General features: G+C 36.9%; 1 long non-coding RNA gene across 1 annotated transcript; it reads left to right on the top strand.

Moving 5' to 3' along the window:
- The first annotated feature begins 426 nt into the window (after positions 1-426).
- LOC106874017 (uncharacterized) lies at positions 427-12,387 on the top strand. The gene is made up of 2 exons (XR_001409954.3): positions 427-971; positions 10,632-12,387. It is a non-coding gene; the product is annotated as an uncharacterized LOC106874017 (long non-coding RNA).
- Positions 12,388-20,991: the final 8,604 nt, after the last annotated feature.

The following is a 20,991-nucleotide window of genomic DNA, read 5'->3' as shown; positions in this document are numbered from 1 at the left end:
TATTCAATACATTTATTTTAATAAAATACTATCAACAAAAGTTTGCGGTTAATTCACATTTAAAAAGTATTGAAGTTTTTATAAATTGACCGATTCTAAATCACTATACAATAATACACTAATTATGTTCTACAATAAGATAGATAATATATATATATATATATATATATATATATATATATATATATATGTTAATTCTCTAAATGAAGTATTAACAGTAACTGCACGATAAAGTGTAGTATATTGCCACTTAAGTGTGGCTGACCCCTAGGGGTGGATGTTACTGTTGCTTTTAGCCCCAGGAGGACATCTCCTCCAGCTGGCTTATCGACACACGACTGTGTCCTGTTTGCCAAGGGTAGTTATCCCTCCGTTCGTGCTGCAGATGTTGGTGAGAGGGATAACTACCCTTGGCAAACAGGACACAGTCGTGTGTCGATAAGCCAGCTGGAGGAGATGTCCTCCTGGGGCTAAAAGCAACAGTAACATCCACCCCTAGGGGTCAGCCACACTTAAGTGGCAATATACTACACTCTATATATATATATATAGAGAGAGAGAGAGTGCTATAAGTTGAATTCATAGACATCTCAACCCGGTTTCGTTTTGGCTATTTTAGCGGAAAATGAAATACAGCACACAATCATTAACAATTAAGTTTTATGAAAACATACATCAAAAGACACATACAATTTGAAATTCAAAACAACAGTATTTAAAATTTTTTAAATATCATTAATTTTTCTATTATATTTTTGCTAATGTTTTTAGCGATATAATAATTTTGACTCAATAGTTTAGTTTAGTTGATATTTCTTTCTCTCTGCGAACAGCAATTGCTGCCATGTGTTGAAGAAATCCGTCAGCAGCAGAGGGAAATGTAGAAGACGCAATGACTGTACAAACAACTTTCATCTCCTTCTGCGTATTTGTCTTTTGTTTTTTCATAGTATTACTATTTATTTTATTAGGTAAGTTCACCCCTCTTCACCAATTTAATATGTACATTTCTCTCTTTTTTCATCGGGTAGGTAGATAGTTTGGGATGGTTCTGTTCAGACTTACTGTTTTGTTTACGTTTTTGTCCCACTTCTGTTTTTATTTTACAAACAAGAAAAAGAAAACAAATGGCACAAATTATTTTTCTATATCTATTATATCATGTTTACTAAATGTCTACTAGTTTTACTAATCGATCACTTTCGAACCTTATTTATTTTCAAGTGAACTGTTTCAGCAAACTTCTCCATCAATTGGTAATTCACTTAAAAACTTTTTTTTACTTTCATTCTTTCGCCTCTTCCCTGCAATCTTCCATTTTTATCATTATTATTTTTGTCTTGCCCTAATGTTTTAAGATGACTGTGTTTGTAATCGTTATTTTTTCTATCCTTTAACTAGATGTTTCCTTATGGATGAAACATATGCACATATATCTATATATGTGCGTACAGATGTACTTTTCACATCATTGTATTTGGCGTTATTTCTGTGGTATTCTGTTATTACGTTTAGGGGTGGGAAATCCGTTAATATCAATAACGGTTATTTCAAAGTTTTCATCCCTGATATTGAAGATAAAATTCATTAAGCACGTGGGTGATTATTGCCGGGATGACACATATTCGATTAAATTACTCCAGCGTATCTCTGTTAAATTATCGATCGTAGGAAGTTACATATAAAAAATATATTTTACCAAGTTGATCTAAGCTAAATCGAAACTAAATTCTGTAAATTATTGTTAATCCTCTGCACCATCAGCTCTCAGGCCACTTTATTATTTAATATGTTGTTTCTTTAGTCCTTGGTCAGCCTTGGTCGATTAGATCTATGATCAAAGACATTCCGGCTGTGGTTAACTCGAGTTTTTGTCTTGGACAGCAATGTCCAATGTGTGCTATTTAAGACGATAGGGTCTAATTTAAGGTGTGATTTGGCTACTATTTCTAGCAGATCGAGCGACCTGGTAGAGGTTTCATTGTTGTCTCGATCGCTTAATGTTTTATTCAATATATGACATTTGTTCGATGCTTATAGTTTAAATAATCACATTGACTCTAATAGATATATCCGTGGTTAAAAATAATGGAGCAATTTTGGATGAAACAACGACCATCGCACAATACAGTCTGTACATTGTCTTCCATACATGTGACGTTTGGGGTTTTCTTTATTTCTAACACACCTGCACATACTTATGCCAATAAATTTTATATTTACTTCTATCTGGAAGTTATAAAATTTTATAGTGTACACCTTCACAACACAAGCCTGGGCTGATTCTTATGAAAATTTTCGGGTTTTCCCGGCTCTATAATCCCCTCCCACTCACTTATAAGTTTGATCTACTTTGAAATCACACACATACCAAACACATATGTTTGACAAGCCAACAAAGAGGTCTCTAAGTGATCGCACAATTTGCTAGAAATAGCAACCCAATCTCTGCCAAAGCGCATATTAATGTCTTCAAAGGCCACATTATTGTAATCGTAGTCTTAGATATACGAAATAACAGGATGGTCATTGCTGGGACGCCTTTTTGTTTATTTAAGCTGACTTGGGACTAAACCACAACTACTAAACAGCTGGCGAAGTTTATTTATCTTTGTTTATGAAATAAAATCATCAAAATTACATCACACCAATCATTAATGTTTCGAGAATTTGAAACTGGTAACATCGGCAAAGTAACGTATGTTTATGAAGCAACGAGCCTCCGCGTGCGATCGCTCGACCTGCTAGAAATAGCATACAAATGTCCCTGAAACTACACCCCGTCATCTTATAGAGAACCCACAGGACAATGTTGTCTGAGGCACACTATTCCAAAAGAAAACACCGACCATTGCTGGAATTGCCACCTACTTATAGTGCTAACCTGGGGTTAAACACGAACAGCACCGTATGTTACCCTAAAGTAGCTCTTTGCTACATCGAGTTCGTTAAGTGGAATAAATTATGTTTTTGTGGATAAAAATAATTTGTTAACTTTGTATTTACTACTTTCTAACTCAGAGCTTCACTATTTTCCTTTAATTCAATTTCCTTCTTCATAACCTGTTAGCCATATATGTGTGTTTTAATTTTTATTGCTCTGTTTTATAAATATATGAAATATATAAAACCATATACAGACTTTATTGGAAATTTTTATTTTGGACTTGGTGAGAGTTCTAGCATTTTTATGATAATATGATAGTCGTGTCCTAGGGTGTTGTATATGTGTGGGTGTTTGGAAGTGGTTTTTCATTTAATGACAAGGATTGTGGGCGTTGAAGCTTACTTGCACTAACAAATTGTGCACCTTGCTTGTTAAACAGGTGGTGTTTCAGAGTGTTTTAATCTGTGAATATGTTATATTTACGACCTATTATGATGTGTAATATCTTTCTTTTGTAGTTTAGTGTGGGTATTGTGTAGAGAATGCAGAACAGAGATCCAGATAGGATTAATGTAGTCTCTAATGGATCTAATGTATTGTTTGTACATCATAGTGTATCATTTCTTTATCGTGCCTTTTAAGTATGTTGTGGACGTATAATTTTGATTTGTGTGTGTTTGTGCTATGTCTGTGTTTGTATTTGATGTTCTCTGCCAGTGCTTGTAAAGAAAGGAGACAGTGGAATTGGTAGTTGATTTGGATGGGACCAAGTTTCTAGATGATGTAAGTGGTGTTGGAGTAGTTAAGGAAAATACTGGGAGATATAATATATAGTCTTGTAGGTTAAAAAGTGTGGGTGAAAGGATGGATCCTTGTAGTACTGAACTCTTAACAGTGGTTGATATTTGCTTTTCATCCTTTTTACTGTAACATTTTTTGGTTGACATTGTCCACTTACAACATATTATTATATTAGTCAATCAAAGACAAGAAAAACTGCTTTTACCTGCAAAGGCCCTGCTTGCTACAATTAGGGAGGTTTGGTGGAACAAAAAAATCTTTTTATTCTTAATGGTCAATCTCTCATCAACTTCTTCAAGTATCACTTGAAGAGGAAGGTGAGAGTAGAGAGGGAAGTTTTGTCTAGTGAATGTTTAAAAAAAAGATGGGTGAATGTAGCAAAGATGGCACGTGTAAATGACAGAGCCAGCTTGAGCAGGAACCAAAGAAAAAGAGAGCTACTTAGTGTAATGTTTTTTTTTTGCATGACACTATTGTCCAAGGTTCCTGTGGTCTTTTCCGTAGGCTTTTCTTTCCACGCATGAGCCTAATCTGTTTTCCTTTTTTACATTGACATTTCTGTGATACACGATCCCTATTGATCGCCCCCACCCCTTTTTTTTTCACGATCCCTCTTGATCGGAATTTGACCCACTTTATTTGTTTTCTTTTTTTCTCTTCTTCCCAAAAAGAAAAGCTCTACTTTGTATTTTGTTCCCTCTGTGTTCAGCCCTGTGTGGCCAATAAAGAAACATATTCTCTAATGGTTTGGTCTGTGTGAGATGTTGTGCCCATGCGTGGTCTTCGTGGGCATTCTGAAATTGTGGTTAATGTTCCTCTTATACAATTGCAAGGAGGCGCAATGGCCCAGTGGTTAGGGCAGCGGACTCATAGTCATAGGATCGTGGTTTCGATTCCCAGACCGGGCGTTGTGAGTGTTTATTGAGCGAAAACACCTACAGATCCACGAGGCTCCGGCAGGGGATGGTGGCGAACCCTGCTGTACTCTTCCACCACAACTTTCTCTCACTTTTACTTCCTGTTTCTGTTGTGCCTGTAATTCAAAGGGTCAGCCTTGTCACACTGTGTCACGCTGAATCTCCCCGAGAACTACGTTCAGGGTGCACGTGTCTGTGGAGTGCTCAGCCACTTGCACGTTAATTTCACGAGCAGGCTGTTCCGTTGATCGGATCAACTGGAACCCTCGTCGTCGTAAGTGACAGAGTGCCAACAACAACAATTGCAAGTTAGCAGCTGAAAGGAAAACTTGGAATTCTAGAGGACTGACATTGGCTGGGTGGGGTGAGTTACTTAGTGAAGTGGAAAGTGTGAGCCCTTGGGAGGAAGTTGGGTCACAATATAGTTGATGACAGGAAGAGAGGCTTTTTTAAGCTGGTTGGATGAATCTTATTGGAAGTGATGCAAGATCAACTAGTTTTAAGAAGTTGGGTGCCTGTTCAGGGAATACAGTCTAGGATATCTGTATGTGCAGCAGTGTAAATGTAGGAGCAGTATACTATTGAGGGCCTCACTAGAGCTTTATACAGGGTTAGTAACTGTTGGATGCTGCAATATTTCTGGCAGTGAAAAGGAAGATAAGTTCATTTGATGCAGTCACAAGTTAATACTAAGACTGTCTTTAGCGACATGTCCTATTAATACCAATACTGTCACTGTATTCATGTTTATGACCATGTCATGACTTCTGACACACTGCACCCTGTCCTCACATTACCCAGAGTAGGGTCTCTTTTTTTCCTATTGTGTAAGTTTTAAGATTTCATTACTATTACTTGCAGGTCGTATTATTGTGACTGTCCTGTTCAAACTATGTCAGGTCAACTTTTCCAGTAATCTTTCATTGATCAGTAGAACAAATACCACCAGAGAAGTAGTGGGATTGACCTTAAATCTATGGCTTTGTGTCAAAGTTACAAATCTGTTTTTGAAAATCTCCTGAAAATGAACTAAATTACATGCAAGTAACTCATATGCAAAACCGTGTACTAATTTATGTATCCAGTTCATTTAGTAATTCCTAATCTGTGCATGTGGAATGTACATTATTCAAGCCATGACCATCCCTGTTTATTTTTTGGCACTTATATTCAGTACAACGTTATCTAGTGTATTCACATGATAAGGCTAAGATTCAAAGGAGATTGGCTGCCAATTCTAACAGGTCAAATAATCATATAGATGTGTCTTTACTCACTCAATAACTGGCTGCAAATTTATGAAGTATGAGTGACTGTATCATAGAGGAGCAACAACTGTTGCAGACTAACTCTGGTATTGCTGTCTTCTATAGCCACCACTATATGCTAATCCTTGATATCACAAACCCACATCTCTCCTTCTCTCTCTCACACACACATACACACACACAGCACTGATTCAGATGACTGTTCAACAACCATATTGTCCACAAACCTAACACAGAAAATACTTGACTTCAACAACAAAAACATTTCTTCTATATGTACCACTCTAACTACCATCTACATCAGTGGTTCTCAACCAAGGTCCATATAACACAAGTTAATGTGAGAAAAACAAAACAGGAATTTTGAAACAAGTTTCTATAAAACTAGGTTTTAAACATTGAATAACTATCGGGATCCAACGGAATAAAATAGTAATCAAAGTAATCCATGGATTTAAAAAATGGTTGAGAATACAGGCACAGGAGTGGCTGTGTGGTAAGTAGCTTGCTTACCAACCACATGGTTCTGGGTTCATTCCCACTGCATAGCACCTTGGGCAAGTGTCTTCTACTATAGCCTCAGGCCGACCAAAGCCTTGTGAGTGGATTTGGTAGACGGAAACTGAAAGAAGCCCATCTTATATAAGCATATATATATGTATGTTTGTGTGTCTGTGTTTGTCCCCCCAACATCGCTTGACAACCAATGCTGGTGTGTTTATGTCCCCTGTAACTTAGCGGTTTGGCAAAAGAGGCCGATAGAATAAGTACTAGGCATCTAAAGAATAAGTCCTGGGGTCGATTTGCTCGAATAAAGGCGGTGCTTCAGCATGGCCGCAGTCAAATGACTGAAACAAGTAAAAGAGTAACGAGAGTAATCCCTGATCTACATCAATAAAGATTTAAACTTTATTTTCTGCTAGCTACTCATACAAAAAAAATACTCAGCACTCCCTCAAGAAACAACACAAACCACTAGCCAGCAAACAATGTACAAATACACTTCTAGAAGCTTCATTTTCCACAAGGCTCCATCTTTTCACCCATTCTTTTCAACCTGTACCTATACAACATTCTCACATCTTCACAAGCTTCATAACATTCTCCCACCATTCTTCAAACACTACTGCATAACCACTCCAACTTCATTGAAACCATCTGGCAATCTGGCTCCACAACAACTGCTTTAAAGTAGCACCAACCAAAAACCACTGTTTTCCTTTCTTATGAGCAACACCAGAGAACATCAAATACAACACATCAAACAGAGTACAAGCATGTTTAAAGCAGTCATAAGTGCCACATATGACTCAAGAAACAAGCAGTAACAATGCTGGAGAAAGTTCAGAGAGCTTTTAACTCTGTTGGCAAAAGGTCTAAGATTGTATGATGCATTTGTATGAACTGTGATGCTGCATGGTAGTGAAGCATGGGTCCTGAATGTGGAGGATATGCAAAGGTTGTAGAGGAATGAAGCTGGTATGCACCACTGGATGTTGTGCATGTGCAACAGAGCAATGGTGTATTGAGAGAGAAGTTGGACATAAGAGGAATTAGATGAAGTATGCAAGAGAGGAGACTGCACTGGTTTGGTCATGTGATGCAGATGGTTGGGGACGGTTGCATAAAGAAGTGCCAATCACTTAAAGTGGTGGGGGAGTTGTGGAAGAGAGAGACCCAGGAAAATGACAGAGGATCAAGATATTTGGAGTATTGCCATATGCAAAAAGACCCACCTACCACAACAGAATTGGGGTCCTAAAACCAAGGTGCCACAAAAAGCATCGGTGTGGGTACTGGTACCACATAAAAAGCACGGGTGCTGGTGCCACATAAAAAGCACACAGTACACTCTGTAAAGTGGTTGCTGTTAGGAAGGGCATCCAGCTGTAGAAGCCAAGCCAAAGCACTATGGAATCTGGTACAGGCCTTGACCTCTCCAGTTCCTGTCAAGTCATCCAACCCATGCCAGCATGGGAAACAGACATTAAATGATGATGATGATACACTAGATCCATCATAGACTATGCTAGTGCTCTCTGGGCCCGTCAAAGAACATAAAAAGTACACTATACATTATAACAGGTTGTACTATTTATATAAGATACCCTCAGGTCACCTAAACAATGAAACAAAAATACCAGAAATATACAGCCACCTAAATAAGTGAGGGACACAGTCTTTTAGTGGAGTAGGCTTAAATTCTCACAGTCCCTGTTATTATATGAAAATCTACCCCCAGACACCCAGAAACATATGCCACACCCCAGAACATTACAACAATATTATCATAAAAATGCCAGCTCTCCCACTGAGTCCAAACAAACAAAAGGAACACATACTCACAGAAATAATTGTACAGTCAATAGGCTCACTAGCTACAATACTAGTGGGATGTCTACAGAATGGCCCTTAGACTAAAAGGGTTGATATAAATGTAATAGATCTGTAGCTGAAGTATCATCATTCCATCAAGTATCTACATTGCCAGAATTTGGCTCAGTTAGGGTTGGCCTGAAGCTACAGTTAGAAACAAGTCAACAAGAGAGCCTCTGTGCAATGATTCGACCTGTTAAAATTAGTAACTATAGCTGCAGACTAACTGAAGGCTTGCTAGTGTATTTGGTCAGCAGATACTAAAAGAAGCCTATCATAAGCACAAGTGTGTCTGTGTGGTGAGAAGTTTGCTTCCCAACCACATAGTTCCAGGTTCAGTCCCACTACATGACATCTTGGACAAGCGTCATCTACTATAACCTTGGACTGACCAAAGCCTTGTGAGTGGATTTGGTAGGTGGAAACTGAAAGAAGCCCATCGTATATATATGTATGCGTGTCTTTGTGTTTCTCCACCATTACTGCTTGACAATATATTTGTTTTCTTTAGATTAAAATTTTGTTCTCAAATTGGTGACACACCCTGTGTGTACATAATATATATATATATATTAAGCAAAAGTCCATATGTGTATGGTACTTTTTGGTTATATCACTCCCATTAAAAAATTGGGCTATCTCCTCCCATTTTACAAGAAATATCAGTACCTTTGGTCATCTCTCTCAACTAAAATAATTGCTTAACCCTCAATAAAACAAAAACAGAAATGAAAAAATTAATAAACACGAAAAGTGGAAAGATAAAGCATCTTATTGAATCTGATAATATTTTTATAACAAATCATAGCATGCCTACTGAGGAGGCCAAACATCAACAATGTGTTGAAGTATTGAATCAAAAGGATCTGATTCTTTTAATCCAATTTCCTGTTGCCACATAAACTCAGTTTTTTAGTGGGGAGATAACCCAATTTTTTAATGGCAAGAGATAACCAAAAAGTACCATACGTATGGGTGTCTGTGCTTGTCCCCCTCATCACCACCATCGCTTGACAATCAATGTTGGTGTGTTTTAAGTCCCCATAACTTAGTAGTTTGGCAAAAGTGACTGATAAAATAAGTACTAGGCTTACAAAGAATCAGTACTGGTGGTTAATTTCTTCAACTAAAACCCTTTAAGGTGGTGCTCCAGCATAGCCACAGTCAAATGGCTAAAGCAAATAAAAGAAGATATATATACATACATAATATTAATAATAATAAAGAGTATGGAGACTTGTACATTCACAAAATTTATTTTATAGTTATATACAACTTGTTATAACGACCTACACGTGTTTCCGTCACAGTGACTACTCACTATTGCAAATGCAACCTTGCAATATTGTCAGTGCAACTTCATCAGAGCCCATCTATTTGGTCATCCTTGAGATGACTTGACTGAAATAAATTTTTGTTAGTTAGTGTTCTGTGGGAGGTGGGGGTGTTGTTATTTATAGGTATGTGCTGATGACCTCAACTTCACCCCAGTCGCTGTCCAAAGTTAGGGCTTGGTCTAAGAATAGGTTATGGTTGAGATTATTGATTTTGTAAGGCTCTTTGTTCGTTTTAATGATTGTGTGTGTTATGTTTTTGATTTGTAGTGTAGTGCTTGTATTGAAGGGTTCACGTTTGTTTACATTCATTTTTTGGTTGGGTTGCTCATGATTTGTGTTATACATTGGGTGAGGTACTTGTCTCTTTTATTAAGATGGTTATTAAATATCTTTATGTTTATGTTATGTTATTCTATTTGTTTCAAGCTCAATGGTTGCTGGGGTGTTGGGTATCTAGAATTATCTTTATATATCTCTTAAAGGTTCTTCTGTGTTTGTGTAAACCTCTTAGGGCTTGTTTGTGTCTTGTATTAATTAATGTGCATTTTGATGTAAATATTTGGTAAAGCTCCTCTATGCACAAGTCACATCTATTTCCCCCACTCGATAAGGCTTAGCAGTACTGTGTTGGCACTCCGTCGCTTACAACGTCAAGGGTTCCAGTTGATCCAATCAACAGAACAGCCTGCTCATGAAATTAATGTGCAAGTGAGCACTCCACAGGCACGTGTAACCTGCCGGAGCCTCGTGGATCTGTAGGTGTTTTCGCTCAATAAACACTCACAACGCCCAGTCTGGGAATCGAAACCGCGAGTCCGCTGCCCTAACCACTGGGTCATTGCGCCTCCACTTAGCAGTACTAATTAGTTCCAAATTAATAACTATTGTTTTTATTTTTAATTTGCAATATTTGAAAAATAAAAATAGAATGGTTACGTCTAGCATTCAGGCAAAACAACAACAACTTTTAAATTTTTACCATTTAGTAAGTTCTAAGTTCTCACTTTTTTTTTAATATTATTTCTTTCTATTGTTTTCATTGCAGGCTGGTATTTGGTTTGGCGTTTCTTCTTACAACGATTTGGTTTCATTCGTGAGCTTTATGCCAGTGAGAATTCTAATTCACAAGATGTCCCCAAACGAAGACGTGACAAGTCTAGAAAAGATTAATTTACAATCTAATGGATTTATTTCTGGTTGCAAGCTGGCTCAAAACTATTTCGCTACTAAAACTTCCCAATTTATCACTGAGTCGTCAGCAATCAGCAGGTGGACAAATGGCTGGTACTATCAAAATATGCAATTAACGTTGTCACTATTCAAATTCAAATTACCAGTATTTTTATGCCATTTTTTAATTACTACTAATAAACCGTCCCAGATGTTTAAACAGAACCGAAATATCAAATGCTTAAACCAATAGTTTCTGTATGAAAGATGTAATGTTGATGTGTTTGTGTAACTGTTTTATATAGAAAATTATTTATATTTAAAAAAGAAATCATGCTTTGTTTTTAATGTCTTTTTTTCTTTTTTATTTATTTTTTTTTTTCCTGCAACCTAGAAAAGAAACAAAATGAATTAAGAACATGATTGGGGAAAATGTATTTCTTTGATCTCCAGAAATTCAATCCAAGAAAACTCACTTCAATTTTTGAAATATGTATATTTATATATCTACACGTTCCTTTAAAAAAATATATATAGCATTTTTATTTTATTTTTATTATTATTATTATTTTGTTCGCAATTACAGGACTTGTTTTTATAACATAACATTATGGAAAGATATGAAACTTTCATATCAATTCAAACAGTTTACGTATTAAGCATAAAGTTTTGTATTAGTGTGCTCATATGAAACTTCTTTCCGCAAAACATTACATGACATAGATATCGAGCAATTTTGTTCACTTCCGTTGCTTTGAGATTGGTTAATCAATATTACTGATGGAAATATTTTCCAAGCAATTTAACAGTAACAATGTTCTGTGCAGCCAGTTTCATTTCTCTCAGCAAGTGAACATATACTTCATCTGGGATCTAACTTACAAACCTTTATTGCTTACTGGAGCCCAGTGTTCTTATCCGCCACAGAGCTTAAAACATTGGCATTATGGAAAATAGTGTTATAACTCTACCGCATGTAATACAGGTTTCATAAGTTCAAATCCTAGCTTCAGAAGGCTGCACATATCCTAATGACAAATACAAACTAAAGTGCTTCAGAAGCATTGATTTACTAAAATCCAGAAGAAAACATGAAGGTCTGAAAAAAAAATTTCCATCAATATTGATATATTTTATTGGAGTAGTCCATACATACAAATTTACAATGGTGACATACCTATTTGAATATCTCTAAATTATTTTTTAAGAAATCACTCCTATTTTTTTCCCCCCACTAAACAGCGAATATTTCAGATATGAATTGCTTGTCACATTTCATGCATTGGAATTGGGTCTGGCTTATTGTTTGGAGTTTTGGGTCATTACAACATTCTTTGAGAGCCTTTTCATCTAAATGTAAATTTTGAAATCAAGTTCTGCCTTTTAAAATCTTATCAAATAATTGGCTGCAATTTTTTTTTTTTTTTTTTTTTAACTGGAAAAATATAATTATTCAAGTGATTTTATGTAACTATTCAAATATTACTCTCTATTTTTCACTTCTCTATCATTCAGTTTTGTTTATATGTTCTCATTTATTTCATGGTTCATATCAAGCACAATGGTGTGTCTGTGATCCACTTTCACTCATTAAAATGACCTTCATCACATTGAGAAAGGCATCAATCTCACAACTGCACATTTCCTTTCTTCATTTTAGTACTAAGGCAAGGTACGAAACGTATATCAAAAATCATTATTTTATGGGTTCGCTCACAAATTTTTAATCTTAATCTGTGATATATATTTATATATAAATATATATAAATACATATATGTATGAATATTTATATATATATATATGTATATTTATGTAAGAGTGTGTGTATATATATATGTAATAGATTAGTTCACCCATGATATATTTGTTTTAATACATGAAGGAAGAGGCTGGGAGGGTAACTGTTTTTATATTTCATGTTTCTAAAGGCAGAAACATGATGAATGGACAAGTGCTTCTGAAACACAAGATATGCTTCTCCATTCGTTCATATAAGTGATTTGTTCATTATATTCTGAGGGACATCAGTACCATGAATTTCATGTCAGAATTGTAGTCAAAGCCACTTCACAAACATTAATACTGCCTTTGAATGGGCATAAACCTCCCCCAATTTTATTCCCTTTTTACCCATAAGGTTTTGTGCCTATTCATAACAAAAGATTGTTTGTTAAAAGCAATCACAACAGATAGGCTAATATTTTGATTAATAACTTTTTTTTTTCTCCTTGAACTGATGGACCACAAGCTGCGGGTTCACTGACTTTTTATTCCTCAGAAACAATGATGACTTACTCAGTATATTACCGGTATTTATTTCAGTGCACTTACCCACCCCCACCCGCCAACTCTTTCCTGTTGCCTTTCTTCAGCTATACATGGTTATCCATTCACAGCTATGAGACATCTCAAACCTGTTGCTTTGCTGCTGAACCTACATCTTTACACATATATATATATACATATACATATAAATAAATACATATATATATATATATATGATGATATATATATATATATATATATGTGTGTGTATTTATATATATATATATATTGCATGGATCAGAATACATGTAATATTGGGTTGAATGTTGAGCATGAGAAACAAAGAGACAAAAAAAAATGAGAGAGAGAGAGAGAGAGATTTAGTTTTCTACCTCACTCAATTTTTTTTTTTTTTTTTTTTTTATTGTTGCTGCCGTACTGCCAACTATTATATATTAATTTTCAGACCAATCTTGAATAACTTTCAAAATTAATAACTGTCTTTCACATTGAAAAAAAAAAAAAATGTTCAATACATTATACCCATTCTGCTTTCACTAAAACCAAAATCTCATAGATCCTTTAAAAAAAATTTTAAAGAAGAAGAAAAAGAAAAACTGATTGAAAACAAAAAAAAAATAAAATATTTGTAAGAATAAAAGATATATTTTTTGTTCTTTTCATATCTTTTTATTGATGAAGATTTCTCAGCAAATGAAATCAGTTGACCAAAAGCTTTCAGATCTTTCACTGAAAATGCTTTCATATTTCAATAGGGGAGAAAAAAGTTCTATTTTATTTCTATATCTTTGCCAAGCCTAGCTGTCTGGTAAGAAGTTTGCTTCCCAACCACATAGCTTTAAGTTCAGTCCCACTGCCTGGAGCCTTGGGCAAGTGTATTCTACTCTGTCTTCAGGGTGATGAGTAGATTTGAGAGATGGAAACTGAAAGAAGCCCATATATATATATATATATATATATATATATATACACACACACACATATATGCTTGTATGTATGTAGGTGGCTGTGTGATAAGAAGCTTGCTTCCCAGCCACATGATTCTGGGTTCAGTCCCACTGTGTGGCACCTTGAGCAAGTATCTTCTACTATAGCCTCAAGCCAACCAAAGCCTTGTGAGTGGGTTTGGTAGGTGGAAACTGAAAGAAGCCCGTTGTATATATATAATGTGTGTGTGGTGTTTGTCCCTCATCACTTGACAACCAGTGTTGGTGTGTTTACATCCCCATAACTTAGCAGTTGGCAAAGGCGACCAATAGAATAAGTACTAGGCTTAAAAAAATAATTTCTGGGGTTGATTTGTTTGACTAAAACCCTTCAATGTGGTGCTCCAGCTTAGCCACAGTCAAATGACTAGTATCACCGCTTCACAACTGGTATTGATATGTTTACCTGCTCATAACTTAGTGGGTCAGCAAAAGAAAATAATAGGATAAGTACCAGATTTTAAAAACAGGTCCTGGGCTCAATTTGTTGAATTGAATAATGAATAAAAAAGTAAATGATAAAATTTGAACACTGATTAATTCTAAAGGTCCAGCTTTTAATGACATCACTTGCTCTCCCTATTTCCTAGAAAGCTATTACCTCCTTTCTTCAAGAACTCTCAACTTTTCCATAAAAATTGAGGCGCAGGAGTGGCTGTGTGGTAAGTAGCTTGCTTACCAACCACATTGTTCCGGGTTCAGTCCCACTGCGTGGCACCTTGGGCAAGTGTCTTCTACTATAGCCTCGGGCCGACCAAAGCCTTGTGAGTGGATTTGGTAGATGGAAACTGAAAGAAGCCCGTCGTATATATGTATAAGTATATATATATGTATGTGTGTCTGTGTTTGTCCTCCCACCATCGCTTGACAACTGATGCTGGTGTGTTTACGTCCCCGTAACTTAGCGGTTCGGCAAAAAGAGACCGTACTAGGCTTACAAAGAATAAGTCCTGGGGTCGATTTGATTCGACTAAAGGTGGTGCTCCAGCATGGCCACAGTCAAATGACTGAAACAAGTAAAAGAGTAATATTTAATTGGTAGCAATTTAAGGCAGTGAGCTAGCAGAACCATTAGCACGTCAGGCAAAATATTTAGCAGCATTTTGTCCATCTTTACATTCTACATTCAAATTCCACCAAGGTCAACTTTGCTTTTCTTCCTTTTTTGGAGTCAGTAAAATAAGCATCAGTTGAGTAATGTTATCGACTAGCTTTCTACCACAAAATAGCTGGCGTGCCACGCTGGGCACATTGCTTAGTGGTATTTCATTCTTTGTGTTCTGGGACCAATAAGATAAGTACCAGTTAAGAAAGTAGGGTCAATGTAATTGATTCCCCTGTACTTACTTGCTGGTCTTGTGCCAAAATTTGAAATCACTATTTAATTGGTTGATGTGGCTGTGGTAAGAAGTTTGCTTCCCAACTGCATGGTTCCCGGTTCAGTCCCATTGCATGGCACATTGGACAAGTGTCTACTACTATAGCCCTTGGCCAACCGAAGCCTTATGAGTGAATTTGCTAGACAGAAACTGAGAGAAGCCAGTTGTGTGTATATCTGTGCTTCATGTATCTCTTGACAACCAGTGTTGGCTTGTTTACATCTCCGTAACTTAGCGGTTCGGCAGAAGTAGTCAATATAAGTACAGATTTTAAAAAATAAGTACTGATTGTTAATATCTCCGTCTAAAACGTTTCAAGGCGGTGCACCATCACGGCGGCAGTTCAATGACTAGAACAAGTTGCAAAATACAGAGGTGCTTTAATGGAATTTCTATCAATTTTCCGGTGTTACCTCCCTTAGTCTGGTACCCCCCCCCTCTCCTTCCCGTCCTAAGGGAGATAAATACATGGCATTTGTCTTGATAGCGATATAGTAATTGGGAAGGACTGTCTAGCATGGGAATAGGCGGATATTAGAATTTCAAGCATTGTCATCCATTAATACTTACATTCAATCACGAAATGCTTAAATAATTGACTTTTTCTTTTATTTGCTTTATCATTACATTTAGGGAACACATCTATGTGTGTGTGTGAGTATCTATATTGTATATACAAAGATTTCCGGACAATGGACATAAGTTACGATAAGAACAGTAATAAATGAGTGAAGAATGAACATATAGTGCGTGTATTTATTTGGCAAAAAAGAAAAAATTATCATCTCGAAATACAACATATTGGGTCATCCCATAGATAATGTAGTTTCTCTTTTTTTTCAAAGTTCTTTTTTAATCTAAAATATACATTCCTTCTACAATGCTCTTCCACCTATCTGGTAGACATGCAAGGCCCCTCTTCCAAAATTCACTTGTCCGTGACGAAAAATACTCCTCGTCTACAGAATTCATATTTTGGTGTCTGCGGAATAAATGATAATCAGAAGGATCAATGTCCGGCGAATATGGTGGGTGGAGCATCCATTCAAACTGCTCTAGCCTTTGGGATGTCATCCTCGTTGTATGTGGCCGAGCATTATCCTGATGGAAGAACACCTTTTGTCTTGAAACCAAGTTTTTCTTCTAGCACTGACATAAGCCGCTCAAGCTGCTCGCAGTAGATCTTTGTTATCATTTGGTTTGGGTTTAAAAGTTCAAAGTGAACTGTACCTTTCATATCCCACCAAACAGATAGCAATACCTTACGTAGGTGACCTTTAGCCTCGGGTGCTGGTGTTTCTCCTTTCCCTACTCATTGTCTTCGGCACTTGACATTTTCATAGGGAACCCATTTCTAATTGCCAGTCACTATTCGGTTCAAAAAAGGTTCATTTGTGTGACATGACAGCAAAGAAGAACGCACATTCACTCCCTGCACGTGATTAAACTCGGAAACTTTGTGAGGAACTCATTGACCCAATTTGTTGACTTTTACGGTGGCACGCAGGTGTTGATGACTGGTTAAATGACCAAATCCAAGCTTCTCTGCTAGTTCCTCAACACTTACGATGGGATTTTGTTCCACCAGGGTTTGCAAGACATCCTCGTCAAGCTCTACAGATCTTCCAGGACGAGGCTTGTCTTCTAGGCTGTAGTTTCCCGCTCAGAATTTCTGGAACCACTGTTGACACTGGCTCACGCTTATTGTCCGATCCCCATATACTGCATTTCTTTTTAGGTATAACACCCTTTTCTTGTAGGTACGACACTACATCCTCCTGTTCTCAGAGTCTCCATCATTGACATGAGGTTACCGGAGCTTGCTGCCATAATCAAATGGATAGGTAAAATTTCCAGGTGGGTAAAACAGTAGAACACACCTTCAACAAGTGATCTCAATATATTTGTCAACAGACAGGTAAACTTTCCAGGTGGATAAAACAGTAGAACACACCTTCAACAAGTGGTTTCAATATATTTATCAACACATGCTTTCTCACACACAAAAGAATTCTCATGTTTCGCTTGTTACTATGGAAACAGGCATGAATGTGTTTGTGGCTTACGATTGACTAAAATTAACCAAAATTTTCTAACTTTAATTGTTAATAACTATTTATTTATTGATTTATAGCGGAAATGATTTTCATGAGAGTCATTAGCCTATAAAAGTGTATCATTACACTGAATATGAAATCAATTCTATACGTTTTCCACGTATTGAATACAAATATTGACAACACATGCTATTTTCAGGATGTTGACAACAAAATGTGCAGTCACGCACAAAAATGATAATTTCCAAATCCTGTTTCCTGATTGGGTGAAAATGATAAAACTTTAAATTTCTATAACTTTTTAAAAACATTTTCCTAGAAAAAGTGAAATAACTCCTGCAATCCAGCTTGGAAAACTACATTAATGTGCCAAATTTTAAAATTTCCGATAAACTTTTGAAATGCTGGCAGCCAAACAGAAAAGATCCCGGAAAACGAGTAAACAACATGTCTTTTGTAGTTTGAAGCATTCAATATGCATTTAATGCGACAGCTCGAAATTAAAAGATTTATCCAAATATGTTATTTTTAGCATGCCTCACAACCACCTAATTGACAAAAAAAAAAAAAAAAGAAAGAGTAAACAGCATGTTTTTTGGAGCTCACACAAACCTTTTTTTCAGATGCTGTCCAGTTTACTTCAGAACTGCTAAAATGAAAGGTAAATTTGGTGAGATTGTTGAAATGTTAGAATGGAGGTCTGTAGATGTGTGCTGTGTGCAAGAGATGAAATGGAGGGGAGCCTCAGCTAAACTTATCTTCAGCAAGATCGAAGCTGGAGATTGGGCTAATGGACGTCAAAAGCTTCATTTTCATGATCATCTAAAGCGGTCCTTCATTTCACGTGGTGTCCCTCTTGGTCAGTTTGAGGTTCTGGCTGTTAAGTGGAAGGCATGGAAATCTGTGTGTGATGCTGAAGTGTCTTTCAGTTTCCATCGACTCACAAGGCTTTGGAAATCTACACAAGGCTTTAGAAATCTCACAAGGCTATAGAAACACTTGTTCAAGGTGCTAGGCAGTGGGACTGAGCATAGAGCCATGTGGTTGCGAAGCAAACTTCTTACCACACAACCACGACTGTGCCTCGCTGATACACAATAAATACAGAATATAATAAGTACATACGGGCATCTTCAAATTATTTGACTTCTGTTAATATCTCACAACTGTAAGAGAAGGTTTTAGCTAAGTATAAGTCAACTCTACCTTGCATTTGTTTATCTGAAGAAGTGCTGAAAGCTATGTACAGAGATGCAATCAACAAAGTAAAAGTTGTCAATGAGATGCAAGTAGATGTTCTTAGGCCACTAAGATACACCAGTGGAGTTTAAGATGGTTGTTCATGGGAACTCCAGTATATTAATTAGAAAAGCAGACAAGGTTCTGCTACTATCAACGAAATGGCCATGCTCCATATGCAGAAAAGCCCTGGGTAGGTACTCTGTATGCTGTGGTGTATGGGTGCCCCTAGAAAAGGGTACAGAGATCACCGGCAGGTTTGTAACAATTAGACTTTGTATGTAGCCCATGTGCAAGAGCAGTTACCACTAAGAGCACAAGTAAAATAAATTCTGGTGCTTGGAATATTTCAAATAAGTAGTCGAGCATGGTTGCACAATTTACAGTAAGTCTGGATTTCGATCTCAGTAGGCAATGAAAAAGTGTGTCTTATTCTTTTTCTACTATATAACATAGTATGCATATTCTATATAAACAAGTGTGTGTGCATGCATGCGTGTGCGTGAAGGCGCGTGGCTTAGTGGTTAGGGTATTCGGTTCATGATAACAAGATAGCGAGTTTGATTCCCAGCGGTGCATTGTGTCCTTGAGCAAGACACTTTATTTCACTTCGTTCCAGTTCACTCAGCTGGCAAAAATGAGTAGTACCTGTAATTCAAAGGGCCAGTCTTGTCACATTCTGTGTCGTGCTGAATCTCACTGAAATCTAAATCAAGGACACGCATGCTGTAGAGCGCTCAGCCACTTGCATGTTAATTTCACGAGCAGGCTGTTCCGTTGATTGGATCAGCTGGAACCCTAATCATCATAAGCAATGGAGAGCAAATACAATATATATATTGTGAAATAAAGTATCTTGCTCAAGAACAAAACATGCAGTGCAGTCTGGGATTCGAACTCACAACCTCATGATCATAATGGCTCAGTGGTTAGAGTGTCAAGCTTACGATCGTGAGGTTGTGAGTTCGAATCCCAGACCGGGCTGAGTGTTGTGTTCTTGAGCAAGACACTTTATTTCACGTTGCTCCAGTCCACTCAGCTGTAGAAATGAGTTGTGACATCACTGGTGCCAAGCTGTATCAGCCTTTACCTTTCCCTTGAATAACACTGGTGGTGTGGAGAGGGGAGGCCGGTATGCATGGGCAACTGTTGGTCTTCCATAAACAACCTTGCCCAGACTTGTGCCTGGGAGGGTAACTTTCTAGGTGCAATCCCATGGTCAGTCATGACTGAAAGGGGTCTCAGCATATGCGTGTGTGTATGTGTGTGTGCAATGCTGTCCTCTAGTAACAAAATTTCTTTATAGTTGCATGGTCTAAGGATCAATATACTTTATGGACTTCTTGGGCCAGTGTCTTTTATTCCTGTGTGCTCGTGTCGACCAAGAACTTATGAGTGAATCTATACACGGAAACTTTACAGAAGACTGTCGTACATGCTTTATGTATGCAAAATCAGCACACAAAACGTGTATAATTCTTTTATATATATTTTTTCCTGAATATAAATTTAAACTATATGAACATGTTATTCCAGTAAAAGGAATAAAGGTATTCTGTTATAAGGTGATATTTGCAATATTTTAGAGATCGTAAGAAATAAACAGATCCTTCTTTTGCAGAACAATATTTACGTCATTTACCAAGTACAGGTTATTAAGTATCGTGTATCGGTCCATACATGTAGTGGACTTCTTGAGCCAGTGCCTTTTTTCCCATGTACCCAGGGTCGTCCAAGACCTTGTGAGTGAATTTGATCGATAGAAACTCTGCAGATGACCATCGTACATGCTTTATGCAAGCAAAACCAACACAAAGCATGTATAATTTTTGTACTGCAAGTACTTTACATGATTCATGATTTCACAGAATTTAACAACCTTTAACACCCAACGCTTTATTTATATACATACATGTGTGTGTGTGTGTGTGTATTATCTCATTCTATTGCTTGTTCCAGTTACTGTCCCATGGTGGGACACTGCATTGAAGGATTTAGTCAGACAATACCAACATGCCTTTTAAGTTTGCTGCACATTCTATCATCCACCTTTTGCCAAGTTTCTAAGTTACAAGGATATAAGCCAACCAATACTAGAAGACAAATAGTGTGGGGAAACAAACACAAACACGCATACACACACACACACACACGCAAGCTTCTACATAGCTTTTGTCAACCAAATTCAGTTTACAATGATGAATCATAAAGTGGCTTGGTAAGATGTCCCAACGACAATGACATATTGTATTACATCATCATCATCGTTTAACGTCCGCTTTCCATG

The sequence above is a fragment of the Octopus bimaculoides genome, chromosome 1 (assembly GCF_046866305.1).
Source record: "Octopus bimaculoides isolate indiv1 chromosome 1, ASM4686630v1, whole genome shotgun sequence".
Classification (NCBI taxonomy): domain Eukaryota; kingdom Metazoa; phylum Mollusca; class Cephalopoda; order Octopoda; family Octopodidae; genus Octopus; species Octopus bimaculoides.
Note: the sequence above shows the minus strand (reverse complement) of the source record. Positions and strands in the feature narration are given on the sequence as shown.